We start from the raw sequence: 23,867 nt of genomic DNA on the forward strand, positions 1-23,867 counted from the left end.
TGTGACTGTGTATCGTTTTTTTCAGGCAGAGAACGGATATATTAAATAAAACAAACAACTGCACTGTCTCTGGTGGTCACTGGTCACTGTGGTCGTCAGTCACTAAACTCTGTCTGCACTCTGCACTCTCTTCTAATCTACAGTATCACAGCAATCTCTCTCTCTCTCTCTCTTCTAAATCTAATCTAAATGGAGAGGACGCCAGCCACGTCCTCTCCCTATCAATCTCAATGCACGTGTGAAAATGGCGGCGACGCGCGGCTCCTTATATAGAATCCGAGTCTCGAGAGAATCCGACAGCGTCATGATGACGTTCGGGCGCGCTCGGGTTAACCGAGCAAGGCGGGAAGATCCGAGTCGCTCGGACCCGTGAAAAAAAAAGTGAAGTTCGTGCGGGTTCGGATTCAAAGAAACCGAACCCGCTCATCTCTAATATTAGCAGCAGACACAGTACAGTGCGGTAGTTCACGGCTGTGGCTACCTCTGTGTCGGCACTCGGCAGCCCGTCCATAATTGTATATACCAGTGACCTAACCGTGGTTTTTTTTTCTTTCTTTATACATACATACTAGTTACGAGTATACTATCTCTTTATCAACCAGTCTATATATTAGCAGCAGACACAGTACAGTGCGGTAGTTCACGGCTGTGGCTACCTCTGTGTCGGCACTCGGCAGCCCGTCCATAATTGTATATACCAGTGACCTAACCGTGGTTTTTTTTTCTTTCTTTATACATACATACTAGTTACGAGTATACTATCTCTTTATCAACCAGTCTATATATTAGCAGCAGACACAGTACAGTGCGGTAGTTCACGGCTGTGGCTACCTCTGTGTCGGCACTCGGCAGCCCGTCCATAATTGTATATACCACCTAACCGTGGTTTTTTTTTCTTTCTTTATACATACATACTAGTTACGAGTATACTATCTCTTTATCAACCAGTCTATATATTAGCAGCAGACACAGTACAGTGCGGTAGTTCACGGCTGTGGCTACCTCTGTGTCGGCACTCGGCAGCCCGTCCATAATTGTATATACCAGTGACCTAACCGTGGTTTTTTTTTCTTTCTTTATACATACATACTAGTTACGAGTATACTATCTCTTTATCAACCAGTCTATATATTAGCAGCAGACACAGTACAGTGCGGTAGTTCACGGCTGTGGCTACCTCTGTGTCGGCACTCGGCAGCCCGTCCATAATTGTATATACCAGTGACCTAACCGTGGTTTTTTTTTCTTTCTTTATACATACATACTAGTTACGAGTATACTATCTCTTTATCAACCAGTCTATATATTAGCAGCAGACACAGTACAGTGCGGTAGTTCACGGCTGTGGCTACCTCTGTGTCGGCACTCGGCAGCCCGTCCATAATTGTATATACCAGTGACCTAACCGTGGTTTTTTTTTCTTTCTTTATACATACATACTAGTTACGAGTATACTATCTCTTTATCAACCAGTCTATATATTAGCAGCAGACACAGTACAGTGCGGTAGTTCACGGCTGTGGCTACCTCTGTGTCGGCACTCGGCAGCCCGTCCATAATTGTATACTAGTATCCAATCCATCCATCTCCATTGTTTACCTGAGGTGCCTTTTAGTTGTGCCTATTAAAATATGGAGAACAAAAATGTTGAGGTTCCAAAATTAGGGAAAGATCAAGATCCACTTCCACCTCGTGCTGAAGCTGCTGCCACTAGTCATGGCCGAGACGATGAAATGCCAGTACCGTCGTCTGCCAAGGCCGATGCCCAATGGCATAGTACAGAGCATGTCAAAACCAAAACACCAAATATCAGTAAAAAAAGGACTCCAAAACCTAAAATAAAATTGTCGGAGGAGAAGCGTAAACTTGCCAATATGCCATTTACCACACGGAGTGGCAAGGAACGGCTGAGGCCCTGGCCTATGTTCATGGCTAGTGGTTCAGCTTCACATGAGGATGGAAGCACTCAGCCTCTCGCTAGAAAACTGAAAAGACTCAAGCTGGCAAAAGCACCGCAAAGAACTGTGCGTTCTTTGAAATCCCAAATCCACAAGGAGAGTCCAATTGTGTCGGTTGCGATGCCTGACCTTCCCAACACTGGACGTGAAGAGCATGCGCCTTCCACCATTTGCACGCCCCCTGCAAGTGCTGGAAGGAGCACCCGCAGTCCAGTTCCTGATAGTCAGATTGAAGATGTCAGTGTTGAAGTCCACCAGGATGAGGAGGATATGGGTGTTGCTGGCGCTGGGGAGGAAATTGACCAGGAGGATTCTGATGGTGAGGTGGTTTGTTTAAGTCAGGCACCCGGGGAGACACCTGTTGTCCGTGGGAGGAATATGGCCGTTGACATGCCAGGTGAAAATACCAAAAAAATCAGCTCTTCGGTGTGGAGGTATTTCACCAGAAATGCGGACAACAGGTGTCAAGCCGTGTGTTCCCTTTGTCAAGCTGTAATAAGTAGGGGTAAGGACGTTAACCACCTCGGAACATCCTCCCTTATACGTCACATGCAGCGCATTCATAATAAGTCAGTGACAAGTTCAAAAACTTTGGGTGACAGCGGAAGCAGTCCACTGACCAGTAAATCCCTTCCTCTTGTAACCAAGCTCACGCAAACCACCCCACCAACTCCCTCAGTGTCAATTTCCTCCTTCCCCAGGAATGCCAATAGTCCTGCAGGCCATGTCACTGGCAAGTCTGACGAGTCCTCTCCTGCCTGGGATTCCTCCAATGCATCCTTGCGTGTAACGCCTACTGCTGCTGGCGCTGCTGTTGTTGCCGCTGGGAGTCGATGGTCATCCCAGAGGGGAAGTCGTAAGCCCACTTGTACTACTTCCAGTAAGCAATTGACTGTTCAACAGTCCTTTGCGAGGAAGATGAAATATCACAGCAGTCATCCTACTGCAAAGCGGATAACTGAGTCCTTGACAACTATGTTGGTGTTAGACGTGCGTCCGGTATCCGCCGTTAGTTCACAGGGAACTAGACAATTTATTGAGGCAGTGTGCCCCCGTTACCAAATACCATCTAGGTTCCACTTCTCTAGGCAGGCGATACCGAGAATGTACACGGACGTCAGAAAAAGACTCACCAGTCTCCTAAAAAATGCAGTTGTACCCAATGTCCACTTAACCACGGACATGTGGACAAGTGGAGCAGGGCAGGGTCAGGACTATATGACTGTGACAGCCCACTGGGTAGATGTATGGACTCCCGCCGCAAGAACAGCAGCGGCGGCACCAGTAGCAGCATCTCGCAAACGCCAACTCTTTCCTAGGCAGGCTACGCTTTGTATCACCGCTTTCCAGAATACGCACACAGCTGAAAACCTCTTACGGCAACTGAGGAAGATCATCGCGGAATGGCTTACCCCAATTGGACTCTCCTGTGGATTTGTGGCATCGGACAACGCCAGCAATATTGTGTGTGCATTAAATATGGGCAAATTCCAGCACGTCCCATGTTTTGCACATACCTTGAATTTGGTGGTGCAGAATTTTTTTAAAAACGACAGGGGCGTGCAAGAGATGCGGTCGGTGGCCAGAAAAATTGCGGGACACTTTCGGCGTACAGGCACCATGTACAGAAGACTGGAGCACCACCAAAAACTACTGAACCTGCCCTGCCATCATCTGAAGCAAGAAGTGGTAACGAGGTGGAATTCAACCCTCTATATGCTTCAGAGGTTGGAGGAGCAGCAAAAGGCCATTCAAGCCTATACAATTGAGCACGATATAGGAGATGGAATGCACCTGTCTCAAGTGCAGTGGAGAATGATTTCAACGTTGTGCAAGGTTCTGATGCCCTTTGAACTTGCCACACGTGAAGTCAGTTCAGACACTGCCAGCCTGAGTCAGGTCATTCCCCTCATCAGGCTTTTGCAGAAGAAGCTGGAGGCATTGAAGAAGGAGCTAAAAGGGAGCGATTCCGCTAGGCATGTGGGACTTGTGGATGCAGCCCTTAATTCGCTTAACAAGGATTCACGGGTGGTCAATCTGTTGAAATCAGAGCACTACATTTTGGCCACCGTGCTCGATCCTAGATTTAAAGCCTACCTTGGATCTCTCTTTCCGGCAGACACAGGTCTGCTGGGGTTGAAAGACCTGCTGGTGACAAAATTGTCAAGTCAAGCGGAACGCGACCTGTCAACATCTCCTCCTTCACATTCTCCCGCAACTGGGGGTGCGAGGAAAAGGCTCAGAATTCCGAGCCCACCCGCTGGCGGTGATGCAGGGCAGTCTGGAGCGACTGCTGATGCTGACATCTGGTCCGGACTGAAGGACCTGACAACGATTACGGACATGTCGTCTACTGTCACTGCATATGATTCTCTCAACATTGATAGAATGGTGGAGGATTATATGAGTGACCGCATCCAAGTAGGCACGTCACACAGTCCGTACTTATACTGGCAGGAAAAAGAGGCAATTTGGAGGCCCTTGCACAAACTGGCTTTATTCTACCTAAGTTGCCCTCCCACAAGTGTGTACTCCGAAAGAGTGTTTAGTGCCGCCGCTCACCTTGTCAGCAATCGGCGTACGAGGTTACATCCAGAAAATGTGGAGAAGATGATGTTCATTAAAATGAATTATAATCAATTCCTCCGCGGAGACATTGACCAGCAGCAATTGCCTCCACAAAGTACACAGGGAGCTGAGATGGTGGATTCCAGTGGGGACGAATTGATAATATGTGAGGAGGGGGATGTACACGGTGATATATCGGAGGGTGAAGATGAGGTGGACATCTTGCCTCTGTAGAGCCAGTTTGTGCAAGGAGAGATTAATTGCTTCTTTTTTGGGGGGGGTCCAAACCAACCCGTCATATCAGTCACAGTCGTGTGGCAGACCCTGTCACTGAAATGATGGGTTGGTTAAAGTGTGCATGTCCTGTTTTGTTTATACAACATAAGGGTGGGTGGGAGGGCCCAAGGATAATTCCATCTTGCACCTCTTTTTTCTTTTCTTTTTCTTTGCATCATGTGCTGATTGGGGAGGGTTTTTTGGAAGGGACATCCTGCGTGACACTGCAGTGCCACTCCTAGATGGGCCCGGTGTTTGTGTCGGCCACTAGGGTCGCTAATCTTACTCACACAGCTACCTCATTGCGCCTCTTTTTTTCTTTGCGTCATGTGCTGTTTGGGGAGGGTTTTTTGGAAGGGACATCCTGCGTGACACTGCAGTGCCACTCCTAGATGTGCCCGGTGTTTGTGTCGGCCACTAGGGTCGCTAATCTTACTCACACAGCTACCTCATTGCGCCTCTTTTTTTCTTTGCGTCATGTGCTGTTTGGGGAGGGTTTTTTGGAAGGGACATCCTGCGTGACACTGCAGTGCCACTCCTAGATGGGCCCGGTGTTTGTGTCGGCCACTAGGGTCGCTAATCTTACTCACACAGCTACCTCATTGCGCCTCTTTTTTTCTTTGCGTCATGTGCTGTTTGGGGAGGGTTTTTTGGAAGGGACATCCTGCGTGACACTGCAGTGCCACTCCTAGATGTGCCCGGTGTTTGTGTCGGCCACTAGGGTCGCTAATCTTACTCACACAGCTACCTCATTGCGCCTCTTTTTTTCTTTGCGTCATGTGCTGTTTGGGGAGGGTTTTTTGGAAGGGACATCCTGCGTGACACTGCAGTGCCACTCCTAGATGGGCCCGGTGTTTGTGTCGGCCACTAGGGTCGCTAATCTTACTCACACAGTCAGCTACCTCATTGCGCCTCTTTTTTTCTTTGCGTCATGTGCTGTTTGGGGAGGGTTTTTTGGAAGGGCCATCCTGCGTGACACTGCAGTGCCACTCCTAGATGGGCCCGGTGTTTGTGTCGGCCACTAGGGTCGCTAATCTTACTCACACAGCTACCTCATTGCGCCTCTTTTTTTCTTTGCGTCATGTGCTGTTTGGGGAGGGTTTTTTGGAAGGGACATCCTGCGTGACACTGCAGTGCCACTCCTAGATGTGCCCGGTGTTTGTGTCGGCCACTAGGGTCGCTAATCTTACTCACACAGCTACAGTACCTCATTGCGCCTCTTTTTTTCTTTGCGTCATGTGCTGTTTGGGGAGGGTTTTTTGGAAGGGACATCCTGCGTGACACTGCAGTGCCACTCCAAGATGGGCCCGGTGTTTGTGTCGGCCACTAGGGTCGCTAATCTTACTCACACAGTCAGCTACCTCATTGCGCCTCTTTTTTTCTTTGCGTCATGTGCTGTTTGGGGAGGGTTTTTTGGAAGGGCCATCCTGCGTGACACTGCAGTGCCACTCCTAGATGGGCCCGGTGTTTGTGTCGGCCACTAGGGTCGCTAATCTTACTCACACAGCTACCTCATTGCGCCTCTTTTTTTCTTTGCGTCATGTGCTGTTTGGGGAGGGTTTTTTGGAAGGGCCATCCTGCGTGACACTGCAGTGCCACTCCTAGATGGGCCCGGTGTTTGTGTCGGCCACTAGGGTCGCTAATCTTACTCACACAGCTACCTCATTGCGCCTCTTTTTTTCTTTGCGTCATGTGCTGTTTGGGGAGGGTTTTTTGGAAGGGACATCCTGCGTGACACTGCAGTGCCACTCCTAGATGGGCCCGGTGTTTGTGTCGGCCACTAGGGTCGCTTATCTTACTCACACAGCGACCTCGGTGCAAATTTTAGGACTAAAAATAATATTGTGAGGTGTGAGGTATTCAGAATAGACTGAAAATGAGTGTAAATTATGGTTTTTGAGGTTAATAATACTTTGGGATCAAAATGACCCCCAAATTCTATGATTTAAGCTGTTTTTTAGTGTTTTTGGAAAAAAACACCCGAATCCAAAACACACCCGAATCCGACAAAAATAATTCGGTGAGGTTTTGCCAAAACGCGTTCGAACCCAAAACACGGCCGCGGAACCGAACCCAAAACCAAAACACAAAACCCGAAAAATTTCAGGCGCTCAACTCTACTTTATTCATCTAATTTCACTAATTCAGGTGAGCTCATTATGCTTACAATTATTACTTATTATATACTGTAAATAAACAAGCACTTTATTCCCTCACTACACACATATTTACAACCATGCACACATATAAACTCTCTTGCTTTATCTCTCTCTTAACACAAAGGATATCTCTCAGCTCACTACTACTATATCTCTCTGCAGTCTCACCACTTATTCTACTTTAGCTGCCTCAAGCATGGGCACTAGAACTGAAAGCCCAGGCTAGTGAACAGTAAAACTGGATCTGAAGCTTGTTCCTGATGAAACCCAGCTATGGGGGTCATTCCGAGTTGATCGCTGACTAGCTAGTTTTAGCAGCCATGCAAACGCTATGGCGCCGCCCACTGGGGAGTGTATTTTAGCTTAGCAGAAGTGCAAACGCATGTGCTGGCGATCTCTGCAAAAACAGTTTGTGCAGTTTCAGAGTAGCTCTGAACCTACTTAGTGCTTGCGATCACTTCAGCCTATTCGTGTCCGGATTTGACGTCATACACCCGCCCAGCAAACGCTCAGCCATGCCTGCGTTTTTACAAACACTCCCTGAAAACGGTCAGTTGACACCCAGTAACGTCCCCTTCCTGTCAATCTTCTTGCGTCCGCCAGTGCGAAGGAAAACATCGCTAGAACCACAAAGAGCTTTGTACCCGTACGTCGCGCGTGCGCATTGCGAGGCATACGCATGCGCAGAAATGCAGTTTTTTTTCACCTGATCGCTGCGAAAATCGGCAGCGAGCGAACAACTCGGAATGACCCCCAATGACTGCTGATAGCAGTACTATTACTGGCGGCAGCTATACCTTGATGTATAGTAAAAGGCCTAATCACCAATGAAATAAATACATTTCACCCTATGAAAATTTTCACCACATTTTATTTAAAGGAAAGGAAAAGTTCTTCATGACTTAAAAAAACAATTTTAACCATGTTCCAGCAATCAGTCCCTTTATGTGCATTATGGGGGTTATTCAGGGTTGTTAGTAATCCAAAATAGTTAGTAATTGGGAAAAACCATTTGCACTGCAGGAGGGGGTGGACGGGGGGCAGATATAACATATGCAGAGATTTAGATTTGGGTGGGTTATATTGATTCTGTGCTTGGTAAATACTGGCTGCTTTATTTTTACACTGCGATTTAGATTGTTTGCATACACCCCACCCAAATCTAACTCTCTCTGCACATGTTACATCTGCCCCACCTACAGTGGTTTTGCACAGTTGCTAACTTTTTTGGTTTGCTAACAACTCTGAATAACCCCCTATGGTGGTCATTCCGAGTTGTTCGCTCGTTATTTTTTTTTCGCATTGGAGCGATTAGTCGCTAATGCACATGCGCAATGTCTGCAGTGCGACTGCGCCAAGTAAATTTGCTGGTGATCGTAATGTGATTGACAGGAAGTGGGTGTTTCTGGGCGGAAACTGGCCGTTTTATGGGAGTGTGTGAAAAAACGCTACCGTTTCTGGGAAAAACGTGGGAGTGGCTGGAGAAACGGAGGAGTGTCTGGGCGAACGCTGGGTGTGTTTGTGACGTTAAACCAGGAACCACAAGCACTGAACTGATCGCACTGGAAGAGTAAGTCTCGAGCTACTCAGAAACTGCACAGAGAAGTCTTTTCGCAATATTGCGAATCTTTCGTTCGCAATTTTGATTAGCTAAGATTCACTCCCAGTAGGGGGCGGCTTAGCGTGTGCAATGCTGCTAAAAGCAGCTTGCGAGCGAACAACTCGGAATGAGGGCCTATATGTATATGTGTAGACAATCTCTCATTTGTAAATCACAGAGGAAGTCAGCTTAAGATTTTAGACAAATAATCACTAGATGAATCCTGAAGTATAACAACCTCAATGATGAAAAATATCCCCAAATGCCAGAAGAGAGGAACAGAGGGCTGCGTTTCCTAGAAAACAAACTATATATATGTGTGTGCTTTTCTTGAATTATTTAAGGCCAGAATAGGTTGGCATTTACTTTTCTTTACAACATCCATATCTGGCACCATGAGTATTCAAGGACAGAAATCTATTTACACAAAGTTCATTTTTGAAGTATGGCAGTTATCATCTGGGAATTAAGTTCTTGATGTTGGATGATATATTATTGATGTGTACTTTACAGAGTAAGTTTCTATGACTAACATAAGAAGAGTTCTGTGCAGTAGGTTTTACTTATTTTCTCAACAACCGTCATTTAGCTTTCTACCTATGGACAGACAATTCATTACAATACTAAGTATCTTCTGTCAAATGCGAAATGTTATAATAAAAATAATAATAATAATTTTATTTATATAGCGCTCTTACTCCAATGCTCTCAAGGCGCTTAACAGATACATAGCATAATATAGTACAGAAAATAATGAAGTACATTTTCATAAAATACATTATGAAATTATTGTCCAATTTACTTTTAGGGCATACAGATCATATTTTAAATGTATCAAATACTATAAAGTTAATTATTATTTTAATTCAGTGTCTTATTACTCAGAACTATAGCCAGACTTTTTTGGATTAAAATACACTTAATTTAAATTGTTAATTAGATGCATCACAGATAGAATAAACACTGCAAGGATCCCGTCCCTTCCTTCTCAGCTCCAATCTGCTGACTCCACTCCACTGCCTCCATCAAATTTTTAGTTACTAGGGGCTGGTCACATAGGGCCTGCTTCAGATGTGGAGGCAATATCGATTGCGGATGCAATGGAGTGATGTTTTGCTACCACACATGAGGATAATTCCAAGTTGATCGCAGCAGGAATTTTGTTAGCAGTTGGGCAAAACCATGTGCACTGCAGGGGGAGGCAGATTTAACATGTGCAGAGAGAGTTAGATTTGGGTGGGGTGTGTTCAATCTGCAATCTAAATTGCAGTGTAAAAATAAAGCAACCAGTATTTACCCTGCACAGAAACAATATAACCCACCCAAATCTAACTCTTTCTGCACGTGTTATATCTGCCTCCCCTGCAGTGCACATGGTTTTGCCCAACTGCTAACAAAATTCCTGCTGCGATCAACTCCGAATTACCCCCCATGTGTCAAAGCCATAATGTGCACACATGGTGATGGAATAGTGATAGACCGGGCTCTCTTTTTGTATAGGCTTAATAAGCAGTTGCACAAGGGCCCCAGGAGTATAAGTTACCTAGAACCCTGGTCATGTAGTGCTTTGAAAGTCAGCAATCCAATCTTGAATTTCACCGGCAGCAAGTGGAGGGAGTAGAGAATGGGTGTTATGTACTGTAGCTGTAACGGGGCTGGTTGGTTAACAGCCTGTAGATATCAGACTTCAAAGCAGTGGCCCCCATCCAAGCGGAGAGTTTTTCTGAGGGTACACTCCAAAAGCGGTAACTTTCCCAATTCAGGGGACACTGGCAGCTTGTCTCTACTATGCCCAGAGCCAGATATATCAGCCTTCCAGCAGTTGGGCCCTGCTACAGCTCCACACGATTGGTATGCAGTTTTATATTTTCATTACTGGATTGCTCTGGCTCCTGCATTCTGATCCACAAGTTCCCAGTATCTCCTTAAAGGTGGGGGTTCTAGTTTTTTTTATCCTATTGAAAGCTAAGAAATCTATTTCCAGGAACTGGAGATATCTGCAGTAAAGCAAGCTGCACTCCCACCAGAAAATGATGACTTTTAAGCCTACTCCACTATCCACCCCTCCCCTGCATTTTAAACACCCCCTAGCACCCTGGTAGTCATGTACCAGGGCACCTTTATTCAGGCCAATGCCCCCTTCCACAGTTTAGTGTTCTCCCTTCCACAGTTTAGTGTTCTCCCTCTTGCCCCATCTCCCACCATCTGTGCAGCAAAGGAGTAATTAGCAGAAATTGCTGCTCCAGGCCCTACATGCTGAGTGGAAGATAGAACACCTTCTACCCATAGGCATTTCTATAATGGATGCAGTGTGTGCGATGGGCCCACACCGCACACACTGCACCCATATATTATGCTTACCCCTCTGGAGTTCCACGACGGTGGCCCTGCTGTGCGCTGATGCCATTTCCGAGTGATTTGCGCATGCGTATTGGGCATGTCCCTGGGAACAAGGCGCAGGCGCCATGTTCCCGGAGACCTATGTTATACGCAGTAGACTCTGGCATTATGCCAGAGTCTACTTTGCTGGAGAGAAGGGGGCCCATGACGGAGGCTGCACGCTGGTCCCCTCCTCTCTTAAAACACCCCTGCTTTTACCGCTGGCAGGATACCAAAGCTGCCGTTGATAGCACCACCCGCCCCTACATGTGGAGGATGGGTAGGGTCCCCAGTGCATTGCTTTGCCCAGGAACCTACACTGCCACTTCTTATGCAGCTGGAGAAGCTCTTGTGTCTTAGAAGATCCACTGTAAGACAGCCTCGAGTTGCTCAATGATTCCATGGGGATGTTACTGATGTTTTGCATTCATAAGCAATGGATGAGAGTTGCCAGCAGTGGGTGTCTCTATGCAGTGGTGCCGAGAGGAGGGGGTACTCTTTACCCGGGCCTGTTGGAAGGTCCTGGGTCACACTGCCCCGTCCCATGTTGCAGAGAGCTGCACTTTATGAATGGGAGAGAGAGAGAACAGACCGCAGCAGCAGTCTCTCTCTCCAGCACACAATGCTGGGTGCTGGCTGGGGAGAGAGGCAGCTGCAGTAGCAGTATGTCCTCTCTCTCCCTGCATGGGGAAGCAATCCCGCCCACCGTCTGATCTGACCCACCACCACCCTCCCCACATTTTCTCTTTGGAAGGGGGCTGGCCGCACCTCTCCACTCATTGACCACGCCCCCTCCCTGTATCAGAGCACAGCAAAGCTGTCAGCGCCCCTGTCTCTATGTACAAGACAGCATCTGAGTCATTAGCATATTTTTGCTAGGGCACTGTGTACAAAATCACAGCTGCGCATGCAACTGTGTGCACAAATTTTCTTGCTGAAAGGTACCTTGGATGTTGATGGGTGCAGCAATGAGCAGCGGATCATTCGTGCATCCTACAACATGTTCCCCATAAAAGATACATTGCTTGGTCTCTATACATTTAGTTGCATGCTGCCTATAGCGATATACTGTAGAAGCAGCATTAACTCTGTACAGTTGGCGGTGCAGTCACTTCCTATGTATTATGCATGTGGCACACCCTGTCTTGTCCTCACCTCCAAGCTTTGCTGCTGCTCTATCAAATTAAGATCTATACTGCAAATTCTACAAGCAGCAGAAACAGTAAGGCAAAAAAATAAAACAACACAAAATTGTAAATGACAAGCAGGGCTGAAGTTTTAGGAGCAAAGAGAAGATTGTCAGGAAGAACAACAGTGAAAAGACAGGAGCTGGAAATGGAGCAGACACAGGGGCTAATTCAGTAAGCATCGCTGATTGACAGGCTGAGGCATTCGAGGGGAGGGACAGGGGCTCATTTACAAATTTTGCACATCTACGATCAGTTTCTCTGACATGCGGGGGGATGCCCAGCACAGGACTAGTCCGCCCTACCTCCCCTCGCAAGGGTGCAAAGGTATCGCACAGCGACGACACTTTTGCACCTGCTGAGTAGCCCCCTACCTGCGCAGCCTAGCCTGGAGGGAGAGCGCGGGCCGGAGGCCTGGAGGGAGAGCGCGGGCCGGAGGCCTGGAGGGAGAGCGCGGGCCGGAGGCCTGGAGGGAGAGCGCGGGCCGGAGGCCTGGAGGGAGAGCGCGGGCCGGAGGCCTGGAGGGAGAGCGTGGGCCGGAGGCCTGGAGGGAGAGCGCGGGCCGGAGGCCTGGAGGGAGAGCGCGGGCCGGAGGCCTGGAGGAGGGCTCGGGCCGGAGGCCTGGAGGAGGGCTCGGGCCTAAGGCCAGGAGGAGGGCTCGGGCCTAAGGCCAGGCAGAGGGCTTGGGCCTAAGGCCAGGACGAGGGCTCGGGCCTAAGGCCTGAAGGGGCGCAGGCCAGAGGCCTGGAGGAGGACTCAGGCCTAAGGCCTGCCTACCGTGGCACAGGCCGAGGGCCTGGTTGCACCCACAGGCCTAGCGCCTGTCCCTGGTGGTCTAGCGTGGAGCTAAATATAAGTAGAGGTGGCCCAGGGCCACCTACCTGTCGCGGAGGGAGAGGCTGCAGCGGGGAGCTTCGTTAGCTCTTTTGCTCTCCACACGCTGCAGCACTCTCCGCCGGACTCCCGCCGCTGGTCGACGTCTTCTGTCTTCCTGTTCGGCTCCGCCGACGTCTTCTTCTGCTCCGCCGATGTCTTCTTCTGCTCCGCCGCTGTCCTCTTCTGCTCCGCCGACGTCTTATTCCGCTGCTCTGCCGCCGTCTTCTTCCGCTGGAGCTCTTCTTCCGTCGCCGTCCGCCGCCCGACTGACTGCTCCCGCTCCGCAGCGCCTCTTATATGGCGCCGGGAGCGGGCGGAGCTATGACGCGGCGAGCCCCGATTTGGCTCGCCGCGGCGAGCTCTGATTGGCGGCCAAGGCGCGAGCCCTGATTGGCTCGCGCTTGGCGCGCCGTTTGAAATGCGCCGCTGTGATTGGAGGGGCTTGAATCCTTTCGGATGCAAGCCCCTCCAGACTGGGACCTGCCCGCCGCGCCGCCGCCCGACGCGACGTGGGGGAGAAGGGGGCAATCCCCTTCACATTTCCCCCCCCCTTTGTCCTTTGTGGTCCCCACAAAGCAAGAATCCGACCACACAAAGTTTGGATCCGCGTAGCGAGGGCCCGGGACGCCCCTATTTGAACGCAGAGAGCGTCTTGGTAGGGGGGAGGCAGCTACATCGGCTGGGGGTTGAGGCTCCGATGCCTCCTCCGGCTGGATCTCCTCGACCGGCGACCACCATTCCTCGTCTGACAGAGGGGTCGGAGCTTCCCAGGCAGGGGCCCCCACCCCGTCCTCCGCTACAGGGGACTCAGCCCAGTTCACTGGATCCAGGAACGGACAAGGTCGCAGTTTACTCCGATGTAACGTGCGCAGGCGTCCCGTCCCATCGGTAGACTCCACTTGATACACTGCGAACAAGGGTATGGGGTAACTTCCCACCGTTCAGACAACTTCCCCCCCCGGGTGAACCTCTCGCACCAACACTCGCTGTCCCACGGCCAGCGATCCAGGCTCGTGGGACCTCACAGGTGGATGCTGGTGGTCTGCGATCAGCCTCCCAGACAACTCGTGTGCCGCCTTCAGCCGTAGGCGATGGTCCTCGACCCATTCGGCAGGGGTGAGGGGCGTTACCTCCTCAGTCCCGGACAGTTGTAAGTCGTGTGCCTCCCGTCCGGGTCGGCCGAACAACAAAAAAAAAGGGGAAAATCCCGTGTTGTTGTAAGTCCAGACCAGTTCCTGAACATGTTCGGGCCATCGCTGCTTCTCAGCACGCTCCAACACGCGGAGCATCTGCAGCAGAGTCTGGTTAAATCGCTCGCAGGCGCCATTCCCCTGCGGGTGGTAAGGTGTTGTGCGGGACTTTTGAACGCCATAAAGCTGGCAGAGGCGCTCCATCAGCTGCCCCTGGAAACAGGCCCCTTGATCCGAATGGATCCGCTCAGGACAACCGTACTGCCGAATGAAATGTTAGACGATCGCTCGTGTTGCCGACTCCGCAGTCTGGTTTCGGGTGGGAACCACTACCGTGAATTTAGTGAAGTGGTCAGTCATTACCAGGGCATACTGGTGTCCACTTACTGACTCCCCGATCAACACGTAGTCGATCATCAACATCTCCAGCGGCCGACTGGTCCGGATCGTCTGGATGGGCACATGCTGTTCCTGCGGCTTAACTACCGCACACCTCCTGCACTCGCGACATACCTGGTCCACGACAGCTTGCAGCCGGGGGGCGAAATATTGGCATCTCAACCAATGGTATGTTTTATAGGGTCCCAAATGGGCCCCCTGCTCGTGCGCCTCTTCCACCACTGACCGCACCCGGGCTTCTGGCACGACCACCTGCTCAACAGTACGCATTTCCTGTTCCAAGTAACATTGTCTCCGTAGGGTACCAGCGCAGACCCGCAATTGGTCCCAACGACGCACCACCTTCCTACAGAACCCGGTCAGCCCATCCTGCTCCCGGCGAGATGGCATATGACCCCTCTGTACCCACTGTCGAACGAGGTCCAAACCTTCATCGGCCTGCTGTTCCCGTGCCCAGTCCGTCTCCGTGTACCTAAGTAAGGCAGTCTGGGCATTTTGTTGACACAACTCTCCGCCCGCGGGCTGCCGAACACGAGTGAGATCCGGCATTTCTTCGCCGCAGTCATCTTCTTCCCCACCAGGTTCAGGGGTTTCCACTGGAAAGCGAGACAGGGCATCCGCGTTGGTATTACTCTTCCCCGATCAATAGCAAATCTTGTAGGAGAACTTGGCCAACCTGGCCACCCACCGTTGCTCCAAGGCACCTAACTTGGCAGTCTCCAGGTACGCCAAGGGGTTGTTATCCGTAAAAATATCCACGTGAGCGGCGGTCAAGTACTCCGCAAATTTCTCGGTCACGGCCCACACCACTGCCAGCAGTTCCAACTTGAAGGAACTGTAGTTGTCTGGGTTCCTTTCGGTCTCTCGCAGGCTACGACTACCGTAAGCAATCACCCGCTCCTGAACCTGAGCCAAGACCGCGCCCAACCCCTACAGACTTCCATCTGTGTATAGAACGAAGGGCTTCTCAAAATCTGCGTATCCCAACACCGGAGCTTCCGTGAGACTTCCCTTCAGTCGGTCAAAGGCCAGGTTCTGCGCTTCTCCCCAAGTCTCCAGGGCAGCTTTCTTTGTGGTCGCAATCCCTCGAAGGCATGTAGGGGTTCCGCAATCCGGGCGAAATCCTTGATGAAGCGTCGGTAGTACCCCACCAAACCCAGGAATACCCGCAATTCCGTGACAGTGGTGGGCACCTTCCATTCCTGGACGGCCGCAACCTTGCTGGGGGTTGGGTACACCCCATCGCGTGACACCACGTGCCCGAGGTACTCCAAACTGGATTTCAACAGGTGGCACTTCCGGGGCTTGAGCTTCAGGCCGTACGCCTCCAACCGCTGAAGAGCCAGGTCGAGTCGAGCGAAGTGTTCCTCCAAGGTCGCGGCGAACACGATGATGTCGTCCAAGTAAATCAGCAAAGCTTCAAAGTTCAAGTCTCCCAAGCACCTTTCCATCATCCGCTGGAATGTGGCGGGCGCATTGTTCAACCCAAACGGCATGCGGCAAAATTCGAACAACCCCATGGGAGTGACGAATGCGGTCTTCTCCCTATCCTGGGGGGCCACCGGCACTTGCCAGTACCCACTGGCCAGGTCCAGGGTCGAAAAAAAATTTGCATTGCCCAGTGCAGCTAGGGACTCCTCGATCCTAGGGAGAGGGTAAGCGTCCCGGACGGTGCAACTATTCAACTTCCGGTAATCCACACAGAACCGGATAGTCCCGTCCTTCTTCCGGACTAAGACAATGGGTGCAGCCCATGGACTTTTGCTCTCCTGGATCACGTGGTTGTCCAGCATCTGACGCAACATGCTCTTTACTTCTTGGTACAACCGGGGCGGTATCGGCCGATACCGCTCCCGAACCGGGGGGGCGTCTCCGGTGCGGATCTCATGCTGCAGGTCCTCCGTATACCCGAAATCCTCCTCATGTCGGGAGAACACCTTCTGACGATTCCAGAGCTTGGCTACGTCCCCGGCCGCGCACTCTTCCAGCGACACGTCCATCTGCGTACGGATAATTGTACCGTTCCACTCAGGGCAGGCCCCCTCCTGCTCCTCCACTTGAACAGATAATGCCCATGCCTCGGAAGCCTCCGGCTGTAGGGAGAGTTTTCGCATACCCTGAATGCTATCCTCGTGAATCGCCACCACCTGAGCAATGACTGTCCCAGCCGGGACTCGGCAAAGCTGATCGGTGAGATTACAAAGGCGGACGGAGACCTTCCCCCGGTCACCACCGACACGGTACGCGCCACCATCACTCCAGACCCTACCCTCAGCACATCAGTGGGCTCTACCATCACCTCCATGCCATTTAGGCTCTGATGAGTCCGTACTTCCAGAGGGATCAGGACCTCTTGGCGAGGTGGCAACTCCAGGCGCTGGTGGTGACCGACCTTCAAAAGACCCAGGTGCTCATCGATAGCCCCTAGGGCCCTGGTCCCCCGTCGCCCCACTTGTTGGAGAGCCTGCTGGACAGGGCGCCGGACTCCCAGATTCTTCCAATATTGTGGCCCATTTTCCTGGAACAAGAGCTGGTCGAGATGTCGGAGCACGTTCATCCCGAGGATCACCGGGCCATGGCTCAGCCCCGGGCTGCTGACTACCAGCAGCCCCTTCCTACCCAGCTCTCGGCCACAAACTACCATTTCCATCCACACCACCCCCACCACGGGGATGGGTAGGTTATTAGCTGCCGTGAGGGTAATGAAGCTCTCGGACACCTCACTTTTGAGATGGGCGTAGTGCTCGAGGAAACAGGCCTCGGAAATGGTGGATACTTGAGAGCCGGTATCCAACAGGCAGGACTGGTCTTTCCCACCGAGGCGGCTGACTACTACGGGACACTCTCCTACCAATTCAGCCTGTTCGTTAATGGCTGATCTCCCCTCATCGCTCTCCCCCACGGGTGGTCCCGTTACCGCGAGGGAGGTTAGTTTAACTGTGCCTCCGGGATTGCTTCGGTACAGGTTCGTTCAATATGCCCGTACCGATGGCAGCGGTAGCAACGAGGGCCCCGGCCCTCTCCCGGACGGCTGTCGGGCCCCGTGCTTCGTCCACGGGGCCGCCTGGTTTCCCGCTCACGGGACTCCGTGCCCCGCTGGTCACGCCGGTACACCTCCTCCCTCAGCTGGGAGACCTCTTCCCGCATCTCCTTGGTCACCCGGAGAAAGACCTCTTTCAGGTCTTGTACACAGGTCTCTAATGGGTTGGTCTCCCTGCTAGCCATGGGCGCGGAGATCGGCTGCACCCATTGGGGAAATACAGCGTGTGGGCCGTAATTGGCATTGCGGTCCCTGGCCACGGCGTCGATTTCCACCTGATGGAAGGTCAGGGTGTCATCTTGGGATATCTTATCCAGCATTACTTGCCTCAGGGGCACGTTCCTGAGTCCCATGGCGAACTGATCTCGCAGTATTTGACTAGTGTTGGTGAGTGCCCCAAACCCATCGGGGTCTTTCCGACGTACTTCTCCCATCATCTCCTGGAGTGCGTTGGCATACTGGGGAATGGACTCGTCCTCCCTCTGGAACCGACCAAACAGACGCTGCCGGAGGGTCCCCGCCGAGGAGGTGTCCCCATAGATATCCCCCAGGATACTATAGATCTCCTCCAGTTCCTTGCGTTCATCGTCGGGTCGTAAAAGAATTGTCCGACGAACCTCGCCTTCCAGAGAATTCAGGGCGAGGGGCACCTGCAGGTCGTCGGGCACCCGATAGATGAGGAACGTCGCCTCTAGTCGGGCCTTCCAGTCCTCTAAGGTCATATTACGACCGTCGTAACGGGGTAGGTGGGCGAGGGCTGGTCCGACGTTGAGTCGACGCGATGACCCTCGTCGCTCGTCGTCCGCCCCCCTCGGTACCACATCGGTGGAGCTGGCAGTCGAGCCTCTCCGAGTGCGTTGCTTCGGCGCATCGGTCCATGGCTTCTCGGCTGCGGGTAGTGACCGATCCTCGTCCATCCTGCCGACTACGCCAAATGTGACAGGCCTAACAAGGATGTACCGCCTGCCGCTGCGCAGGTGTCGTCACTTCACCCACCTGTGCAACGTCCGCCACAGACGATATCCAGACGCGCCAGGGACTCCGCTCTCCGGATCACTCACCAACGCGGACACCACCTCACCGCAGATGACGGGGTCTGGAAAGAAAGGGATATGCCGGTTGAGACGTACGCCCGACCTTCGCCTAGAGTACGGGGCACGTCGGGGGTAGCCGCGACCTTCACCGGCTGGGCGGAAGGTCATCACTGGCCAATAGGCCTCAGCTACCCAATTCTCACACACTCGCACTCTCGCACGTTGTGTGGTGAGAGGGGGGGTCCTCGCGTCCGCGAGCAGACCCTCCCGACCGGTATACAGGGGGGATGACAGACAGACAGGCACAGGGTGATACTCACTTCCAACTTGCGGGTCACCTTGATTGTCGCACCTCTCCGCTCCTGTTGGGGCAAGAAGAACAGCCTCCCTACCTGCAGGCTACACTACGGCTAACAACGATACAGCCAACTACGCCTGCCTAAACAAACTACTTTAAACAACTGGAGGCTACTGGTTCTATCCCAATCAAACAGAGACCGGACTAATTAATCACGTTCACTACCCGGCAAGTCAGTGGAACAATTCCCCGGCCCAACAGTATACCCCGATTTACCAGTCCTACCTTCCAGATGTTGGACACCGGCCGGTGCCTTTGGCTCGCAATGAGGGATGGGGGTCTGGAGTAGACGGTGGCCCACTCCGGACAACCGGGGGATGGCGACGTGTGGGACGGGAACGTTACTCCACACTTCCAATCCCCCTGGACCATACACCGCGTGGAGCCGGTCGGCTCCTAACACCGGCCACGGATCCCTCAAGAGCTGCTGCACAGCCCACCTCCAGCCGGAGGGGCGCAGGCAGCAGGCCCGGAGGGAGAGCGCAGGCCGGAGGCCTGGTGGGGGAGCGCAGGCCGGAGGCCTGGTGGGGGAGCGCAGGCCGGAGGCCTGGTGGGGGAGCGCAGGCCGGAGGCCTGGTGGGGGAGCGCAGGCCGGAGGCCTGGAGGGAGAGCGCAGGCCGGAGGCCTGGAGGGAGAACGCAGGCCGGAGGCCTGGAGGAGGGCTCGGGCCGGAGGCCTGGAGGAGGGCTCGGGCCGGAGGCCTGGAGGAGGGCTCGGGCCGGAGGCCTGGAGGAGGGCTCGGGCCGGAGGCCTGGAGGAGGGCTCGGGCCGGAGGCCTGGAGGAGGGCTCGGGCCGGAGGCCTGGAGGAGGGCTCGGGCCTAAGGCCAGGCAGAGGGCTCGGGCCTAAGGCCAGGCAGAGGGCTCGGGCCTAAGGCCAGGACGAGGGCTCGGGCCTAAGGCCTGTAGGGGCGCAGGCCAGAGGCCTGGAGGCGGACTCAGGCCTAAGGCCTGCCTACCGTGGCACAGGCCGAGGGCCTGGTTGCACCCACAGGCCTAGCGCCTGTCCCTGGTGGTCTAGCGTGGAGCTAAATATAAGTAGAGGTGGCCCAGGGCCGCCCACCTGTCGCGGAGGGAGAGGCTGCAGCAGGGAGCTTCGTTGGCTCTTTTGCTCTCCACACGCTGCAGCACTCTCCGCCGGACTCCCGTGCTGGTCGCCGTCTTCTGTCTTCCTGTTCGGCTCCGCCGACGTCTTCTTCTGCTCCGCCGATGTCTTCTTCTGCTCCGCCGACGTCTTCTTCCGCTGCTCTGCCGCCGTCTTCTTCCGCTGGAGCTCTTCTTCCGTCGCCGTCCGCCGCCCGACTGACTGCTCCCGCTCCGCAGCGCCTCTTATATGGCGCCGGGAGCGGGCGGAGCTATGACGCGGCGAGCCCCGATTGGCTCGCCGCGGCGAGCTCTGATTGGCGGCGAAGGCGCGAGCCCTGATTGGCTCGCGCTTGGCGCGCCGTTTGAAATGCGCCGCTGTGATTGGAGGGGCTTGAATCCTTTCGGATGCAAGCCCCTCCAGACTGGGACCTGCCCGCCGCGCCGCCGCCCGACGCGACGTGAGGGAGAAGGGGGCAATCCCCTTCACATATGTATGTGTTTACTGTTGGGTTTTATGCGCATGCATGTGATTTTTATTAATTTTTTATTGATTATAGGGATTAAATATGTACTATTTACAGTATTTCCTTTTGCACACATCTCACCTTCATGGTTAAGATCTAGAGAAGGCAAATGACATAGTGAAAGGAAAACATAGAAAATATGGGCAGATAATTGATAATGAACACACACTGCTAGATATCAGGATATTGTGGCCAGGATTTTTGGTTTCTTAGTGCAGTACCAGTAGACTCAACTGAGCCTAAACCTCCTTGCGGGGATTCCCAGTGAAGACCGGCTGCATGTTAGATTCCATGCCTCAGGTTAGAGTCCATGCACCCAGTATCTTTCATCAGATTTCCACCACTGGTTCACCAGGGTCACTTCTTGGAACACAAAACACCTCAGACCAGACAAATGACTAATGGAACATATCTGCGTTTTGGGCCTTACTCAAAGTCACACGCAATGCTGATGTTAACAGAGTTGAGAACATTTTTATAACTGTGCTTGCTTGAAAGTTCCTAAAAACTCATATAGTGAATGCATTCCACTGTGTATACACACAAAGGTGTCGTTGTTACAGTATTTAGGATGCAGAATATCAGAAATGGACTGAACATATGCTGGGCATTCCAGGAAGGTGACTGGCAGGGGGCTATTCAAATGAACAGGTTGGCCTATCTAAACTGGATACAAACTCTTTTGCATAATCACTCACTTCGGAGGCCATACTCTGATGGACAATCTGCAACTACTATAGCATGGGGCTGGGGCAGGTTTTGATGGTGCAAATGAAGGTTTGTCTAAAGAGACACCAAGTGCTATTACAGCGCTATTACAGCATCTAAAGATGGGCTAATACTAGCATTAGAATAAAGTCGCAGATACCAATATGGCTAAAGACATTAAAGCGGTTTCAGCAGAGTGCAACTCAGAATCAGACCCATCGGGGCAAATGTATTAAGCCTGAGAAGTGATAATGCAGTGATAAGTGCAAGGTGATAACGCACAAGCCAATCAGCTCCTAACTGTAAATTTACATATTGGAGCTTATTGGCTGGTGCGTTATCACCTTCCACTTATCACTGCTTTATTACTTCTTTATCCCTTCTCCAAGCTTAATATATCTGCCCCAGTTCATGTGCCCAGTACAAATGTATTGTGGCCAACATGTGTGTAACTCTGAATAAGCTCCTGTAACTGTAGCTATAAGTATACTACCAAGTACCAAAACAAGGGGGTTAAAATTTATGTAATGTATTATTGTCTTTCTTTTGCATGTAATTAATTAAGAAAAAAGCTTAGGGCTGCATTTAGTTTTTTATTTGATGTTACAGATTATTTTCAGTTGGTTAACAGTACACATTCCGAAGTAAATCCATTATGATTTCTTGACGTAAGCAAATAAAATGCTAAATTGCTAAAGGGCTGAATACTTTTAATGGCCACTGTATACAAAGACTTAAATAGGTTATTGAAAAGATTGTTGTGTTTGGCTGCTTCTCTCTTTGGTGGGATTCTTTCTTTTTGCATCATTATAATTGTGCTGAGCAACCAATTAGCACAAAGAGCATTAACCTGAAGTCATTTCAACCATATTAGCAACAGAGAGTTTCTGCGGAGTATTAATGTAACTTTTTAAACAATACAATCGTACTGTATGGCTCTCAAGCTAAAACATTTATGCCATTAACAAAAAAATCGCAAATTATTATTTGGTGAATCATATTTCTCTAACGTCCTTGAGGATGCTGGGACTCCGTAAGGACCATGGGGAATAGACGGGCTCCGCAGGAGATAGGGTACTTTAAGAAAGCTTTGGACTCTGGGTGTGCACTGGCTCCTCCCTCTATGCCCCTCCTCCAGACCTCAGATAGTTTTACACTGTGCCCAGAGCAAGATGGGTGCACTGCAGAGAGCTCTCCAGAGTTCTCTGCCTAGAGTGTCGACATGTTTGACGAGGAAGGCTTGCTTAATGTGGAGGGGGAGTGCTTGAATGTCAGGTCACCGTCGGCAACGCCGACACCGGAATGGGTGGATATGCTGAATGTCTTGAATGCAAATGTCAATCTATTGCATAAAAGATTAGACAAAGCAAAAGCTAGGGATCAGTCAGGTAGCCAGTCCATGCCTGTCCCTGGGGCGCCAGGTCCTTCGGGGTCTCAGAAGCACACCATATCCCAGATTGATGACACAGATACTGACTCTAGTGTCGACTATGAAGATGCAAAATTACAGCCAAAGGTGGCTAAGGGTATACGGTACATGATTATGGCCATTAAAGAGGTTTTGCATATTACTGAGGAACCCCCTGTCCCTGACACGAGGGTACACATGTATAAAGGGAAAAAGCCTGAAGTCACTTTTCCATCCTCATTTGAATTAAGTGACTTGTGCGAAAAGGCTTGGGAATCTCCGGACAGGAGACCACAAGTTCCCAAAAGGATTCTCATGGGGTATCCTTTTCCACAAACTGATAGGATACGCTGGGAATCTTCGCCAAAAGTTGACAAGGCGATGACACGTTTGTCCAAAAAGGTGGCACTGCCTTCTCAGGATACGGCTTCCCTCAAGGAACCTGCTGATCGCAGGCAGGAAATTACCTTAAAGCACATTTACAATCATTCCGGTACTATTGCTCAACCGGCTATTGCGTCGGCCTGGGTTTGTAGTGCGGTTTTAGCATGGGCAGATTCCTTATCTACGGAAATTGACACCTTAGATAGGGACGCCATTTAAATGACCATAGAGCATATCAGAGATGCTACCTTGTATATGAGGGATGCTCAGAGAGACATTTGTTTATTAAGCTCCAGAATAAATGCTATGTCTATTTCTGCTAGGCGGCTCTTGTGGACCCGACAGTGGACGGGAGATGCCGATTCAAAGCGGCATATGGAGTCCTTGCCTTACAAGGGGGTGGAGTTGTTTGGAGACGGCCTCTCGGATCTTGTCTCTACGGCTACGGCTGGTAAGTTAAATTTCTTACCTTATGTCCCCCCGCAACATACATAAAAGGCACCTCATTATCAAATGCAGTCCTTTCGTTCCAATAAAAACTAGAAGGTACGTGGATCATCCTTTGTTGCCAGAGGGAAAGGCAGGGGAAAAAAAGCTGCACACAGCTAGTTCCCAAGAGCCAGAAGTCCTCCCCCGCGTCTGCAAAGTCCACCGCATGACGCTGGGGCTTTCCGGGGGGAGGCAGATCTGGTGAGGGCTCGTCTTCGATGCTTCAGCCACGTCTGGGCTCACTCG

General features: G+C 51.5%; 1 long non-coding RNA gene across 3 annotated transcripts in view; it reads left to right on the forward strand.

Moving 5' to 3' along the window:
- The window catches only part of LOC134947759 (uncharacterized), a 132,305-nt gene that overhangs the window by 43,791 nt on the left and 64,647 nt on the right, over positions 1-23,867 (forward strand). The gene's annotated exons all lie outside the window — the stretch shown is intronic.

The sequence above is a fragment of the Pseudophryne corroboree genome, chromosome 8, assembly GCF_028390025.1.
Source record: "Pseudophryne corroboree isolate aPseCor3 chromosome 8, aPseCor3.hap2, whole genome shotgun sequence".
In the NCBI taxonomy this organism is placed as follows: Eukaryota; Metazoa; Chordata; class Amphibia; order Anura; family Myobatrachidae; genus Pseudophryne; species Pseudophryne corroboree.